The sequence below is a fragment of the Schistocerca piceifrons genome, chromosome 2 (assembly GCF_021461385.2).
Source record: "Schistocerca piceifrons isolate TAMUIC-IGC-003096 chromosome 2, iqSchPice1.1, whole genome shotgun sequence".
Taxonomy (NCBI): Eukaryota; Metazoa; Arthropoda; class Insecta; order Orthoptera; family Acrididae; genus Schistocerca; species Schistocerca piceifrons.
The window spans coordinates 505,007,812-505,013,811 of NC_060139.1; positions in this window are offsets into that span (position 1 = coordinate 505,007,812).

Sequence of the window (6,000 nt, forward strand, 5' to 3'; positions counted from 1 at the left end):
CGGCTTTTGTTACGTTCTCTCGTCTATCGACCGAACAACTAGCTGGGTCGCGGCTGTCCCCCTCGCCAATATCATGGCAGAAACTGGTGCTCGAGCTTTCGTTGAGTCATGGGTATCACGTTTCGGATTCCCAGCTACCATCACGACTGAGCAGGGCAGACAATTAGAGTCGGCCCTGTTCAGCGAGATTTGTAACATTTGTGGCATCTGGCACATCCATACGACAGCATATCACCCGCAAAGTAACGGGCTAGTTGAGTGCTGGCACTGCACTTTCAAAGCAGCTCTTCAATGCCACGACTCTCTTTGGATGGAGGCCCTTCCCTTTGTGCTACTCGGCATTCGTGCCATCTATAAGGAAGACCTCAAAGGCACAATGGCCAAGTTCGTATACGGCCAGAACATTGTCCTCCCTGGCGAACTCGTGGGCCCTTCTGCTTCTCTCCCTCAGTCTGACTTACCTTCCTTCATGGACCATGTCAGACGCAACATCATCAACCTCCACATCCCTCTGCCCAACAGCCATTCCCGCCCTAAGGTTCATGTCCTGAAATCTCTGAACAACTGCGAGTTCATCATGCTCCCAGATGACACTGCCCGTGCTCCCCTCCAACCCCCATATACAGGCCTGTACCAAGTTCTCCAGTGCTCAGCCAACACCTATGACATCCAGATAAAAGTTTCAGCAGTTACAGTCTCTCTCAACAGACTTAAGCCTGCTCATGTTGAGCCCGCTTCTACCCCCCTTCAGTCCACGACTACGCCACTCACTGTCGTGGCTCATGACACTCCGACCATTCCCTCCACATCGGACTTACTCACTCAGTCAAGTGACTTCCAGCTCCAATCTTCGAGCTCTTCTCTGACCTCGCCATCTACTCCAGTCTCACGCACTGCATCGAGTGATCAAATGCTCCCCACATCGAGCTTACCTACGATCATGCCCTTGCCACCGAGCCCTTCTCCGGTCCCTTCCACCTCTCCCTCATCACCTGCCTTGCCCTGTCGAGGCTTCTCACGCCCTCCCATCATGAACGTGCCCTCGCTCGAGGTGTTTGTGCCTGTCCCTCCAGACATAATCCACGACATCTCTATAATACTACGCAATGACATACTGTTCGTCATGTGTTTGTCTTCATCCGGTGGTCATGACACAACCTCTGCCATTCCCTGCCACTTGGTGAAATGTGTTCCCCTCTCACTGACATCGACCTGGACATGCTTCGTGTGTTCGCCATGCCCTCCAGAGACATCGTCATCATCGCTCCGTTCCTCCTGCAAACTGCCGGCCTACCTGTTGCCGCACAACCAGCATGCCCAGTACGACGCCCGGTACGCTTCCTTGACTTCCAGGTTCGGTGGTCGGACCTTCCTTCACAACATCTACCAACACAGCTCCCCAACGACGCTGTCGAGCTGACCGTGGTCCGGCTCCCGCGGACCACCCCTGTTGACGCCCGACGCCATAGGCACCCCCCCCTCCCCCTAGCATCTCAGGAGTACTCCGTACTGAAGGGAGGGGGGGGGGGGGGGGGGCACTGATGAGATCGACACCAGTATCAATCTGAGCATCATCTTTGAACTAAGCAAAACATTGTCTTTGTGTGGTTCCGCCAAGCAGTTCTTTGTAGGTCTTACTTGTGTGAAGAGGTGAATAAATGAACTCCTGATTATAAGGTGTTGTTTGGTGTATCTCACCCAAGCATCCACCTCACTTATATTTATTTATTTCATTTTATTTTATTTATTTATTTTCAAACTCCATGGATCCTTAATGTGGGTGTACCACTACAATGTAGAACACATCAGATTATTACAGTAATAACCATATGTAAGAGGTCATGAGGCTTACAATCAAAATCATATGTAAACAAATACATGAGATTCAAGTGTTCAAATAACAGCACAGATTATGGTAGTAATGATGGTTACACAAACAAATTATGAGGCTTACATTCTAGTTTGTACAAAAAGCATTCTGTCAATAATTGGTATACCAATGCTATACAGTCATTTCTTATAGGAATGCCTAAAATTAAACACATTTCACTAATTATTACACACTGTCACAAATTTCTGTGAAGAAAAGAGAGAACTATTCAAAAGATAAAGTTTTAGCTGTATTTTCTTCTTCTTATTTTTTTAAATTTAGTCTTAGCCCAAATGACTGATTTAACCTGAACTGTAAGTTTACTGTACACTTTTATGGTTGAATAATGTACTCCTTCCTGTACCATGCTGATATTTTTTATATCTTTGTGAAGATCATGTTTAATTCTTACATCATGAACATGATATTCACTGCTTGTTTTGTAAATTGTATGATTATTGTTCCCAAACCAAATTAGTGAAAAAATGTATTGATATGGGATGATAAGGATCCCCAGTTGTTTGAATAAGAGCATCTAGGGGTACTCTACCCATAATTTTGATGACTATCTTCTGGACGATTATAGATTTTATATGCTCGTGACTGGTTTCCTCAGAACATGAACCCATATATCATAAGTGAATCCTATATATGCAGCTTTGATTGGTTCCAAGCAACAAACAGATGAAATTGAGCAAATGGAAAATGCTGCTGAATTCAGGCCAGTGATAGAACTAACTAGTTTAGAGTCTTGTTAATTTGTAATCCATAGCATTTGAAAGATTCGCTCTCAGTATTCCTTTGTCACCCCATTTTATTTCAATATTCTCCAGTTCTTTTGCCTGCTATTTGAAACTGAATGAACTGAGTCTTTTTAACATTGAGGGACAGACCGTTTGAAGTGAGCCAGGCTAGAGCTTCTTTGAATTTAGTTGTTGTGGAGTTCTCTAGACTGCAGTTTGGTATTTTCTCTATCATAATGATTGTGTCATCTGCGATTAGGGTGAAGTGTGCTCTCTGTGTTATACACCTTGACAGATAATTGATTAAGATTAGAAAAAGTAAGGGACCAAGCACCAAGCCCCATAATACTCCACACTTCATTGTGCTGCCGTCAGAGCAGGTATATACCATTGCAGAATTATTCAGTACTACCTTCTGCCTTCTATCATCTAGATATGATTTGATCCACTTCCCTGCTTTAACATATAAACCATAGTGCTCAGCCTTTGTAAATACAATTTTGTGACCTACATAGCTGAATGCATTAGACAGAATGCAAAAGATTCTAAATGATGACATTTTGTTGTTTATTAATATGAGGAGTTGGTTGACAAATGAGAAAATGATGTGTTCAGTTGAAATATCCCTTTGGATTCTTTTATTAAGATGATTCATGATTCTCTTGAACATAAGGTTCTCTAGGATTTTAGCAATGAAACTGGCTGGTAGTTGGAAACCTTAGCTTTATCACTTTTTTGAACAGTGTCTTAACAATTGCATGTTTGAGTCTATTAGGAACACTACCTTGATTTATAGACTCATTAAATGTGTAGTGGACAACTTCAAGAATAAATCTGCAACAGTGCTTCAGTACTTTCATAGATATAATATACACACTAGTGGAATTTTTATTTCTCATTTGGCTTGTTACCTTTTCAAACTCATCAGTTATAATACAAGGTACATGCATCTGACTAATTTTGCTCTATACTGCTTTTTGAATAAGGTTCATGGGTTCAACAATAGATTCTTTACAACCAATTTGATCCACTTCTGTGAAAAAATGGTTGTTGAAAATATTGGCATCTATGTCACCTTCATCTAACATGCTTCCTTTATGGCACACTTCAATACTGCTTGCATCTTCTCAAATTTTTCCTGTCTCTCTTTTGACCATCTTCCTAGTAGTTTTTATTTTATTATTTGAGTTGTCAGTTTCAGATCTGATAAGTATGCTCTAGTATTTTTAATTACATTTGTGAAATTGGTGTGTAGTGATAGTGAATGATAGACAACAGAGGTGTGGAGTACACAATTTACTTTATTTTATAGGAACTCAATACATACAAGGACACACAACATAATGCTTAATAGGTGGGTGCTTGGATGGTATTATCCACATGGGTGAGAGTGGGAGGGGGGGATGGGGGAGAGGTATATTCTTGTATGTGTGAGTTGGGTGGGTTTGTGATGAGCTCCCTACCTGGAGAGGGCAGGTGAGTTGTGGAGATGTCCAGATGACCACCATCGGTGAAATGTGCGAGCGGAGTTGTGGGGTCAATGTTATCAGGTAAGATGAGAACTTTCTCGAATTGGTGTACTAGAGATTCAGCTGAGGCAGTGCAGTCATTGTGGGCCCTGTGACTACCAGATCCTTGTCTTGATCCTCCATGCAGAAGCAGCAGATGTCAAATAGTGGCTGGAAAGGAGGAGACACAGTGACAGGGGAAAGGGGGTTGGGTGTATGAGGGGAATCCCCCTTGAGGATAGAGTCCATATTGAGGGCTTATTCATGAGATACCAGGCAGGTTTGAGTCAGGCGATGGAGACTCTGACTGGCTTGCCATTAAGCAAAATGTCATAGGTGTTGGGGCTGCATTGGAGAATTCTATGTGGGCCTAAGAATGGGGGCTGGAGTGCAGCATGGACAGTACCATCCTGCAGCATGACATGGTTGCAAGTGCCTAGGTCTCTGGAGACAAAAATTTTGGGAGAGGTATGGGGGGGGGGGGGGGGGGGGGGGGAGGAACATGAAGGTTTGGCAGTGTGTCACTGGATGCTGTCAACCAAGGCAGGAAGTGAGGTTGGTGGTAGGAGGATGGTTGGAAGAGCCTAAATCACTGGGGAGGGTTAGTGTCTCTCTAAATAAAGTCTCAGCTAGTGAGGCATTGAGGTCTTATTTATGCACTGTGCAGACATACAGCAGCATCTGTGGGAGTGCACTGGACCACTCACCCCTGTGGCACATAAGAGTAGCCTTTAGGGTGTGATGCCACCTCTCAACAATCCCATTAGATCGAGGTAGTACGTGGTGGTTCTGTAATGGGTAATACTGTATACATCACAGAGTTCAGTAAACAGTGAGGACTCAAATTGTCTACTTGGGCCAATGTTATGGAGGCAGGGCAGCCAAAACACATTAACCAGGTTGACATGAGAGCAACTGTTTCAGCTGTGATGTCTTGAATGGGGGTAGCTTTTGGACAGCATGTTACCCGGTCAACAATGGAGAGTGGGTAATGGTAGTTGCTGGATGGGGGAAGGGGCCTGACCAGGTCCACATGAATGCACCAAAAGCATCCCTTTGGTATCTGAAAAGTGCCTCATGGGGGCTAGTGTGCCAGCTGGTTTTACATCATTGGCATGGTACACAGGCCCTTGTCCATAACTTGCAGTCTCGCTTAACATGAGGTCAAATGTACTGCTCAGTTATAAGGTAAGTAGCAGGTTTGACATCAGGGTGAGCAAAGTTGCAAAACAGGTCCAAAATATTTCTGCAGAACTGGTGTGGGACAAGTGAGTGTGTGAATTACTGGGACATGTTGCAGAGGACAGAGTGGGTTGAACAGGGAAAAAACTTTGGCTCAATGAGGAGGGTGGAGGAGGCATTGTTTAAGAGGTCCTGTGCCTGAGGATCATTCTGCTGAGCCAGTATGAGCCTGTTGAAGTTGAATATGGCTGAGAATGCACTGATGAATGACAAGTAGTCAGCAATTACTTGTCCTTGGGTGGGCTGGTGGTCCATGTAAATGATAAGGGAGGGGGGGGGGGGGGGGGGGCACTTCAATATCTTCTCTGAAATACTGCACAGCCTTGTAAATGGCTAGGAGCTTTCAGTTGAAAGCCAACCACATACATTGTTCCTTGTTCAGCTTATGGGAGAAGAAGTGGAAGGGTTGATTAAAGCCGTTGATCTCTTGCTGAATGATGGCTCTTATTGCTAAACTGCTAGCATCATCAGTGATAGACAGGGAAGCTTCTGGAATCAAGTGAGCTTAGGTAGCTGCCTGAACCAGAGTGTCCTTGATGATGTGGAAGGTGCACTGCATGTTTGCAGTCCACATGAGCTTCTGGTGACTGGTTATATTTTTGCCTTTGAGGGCCTTTGTTAAGGGTTCCTGCAGGGC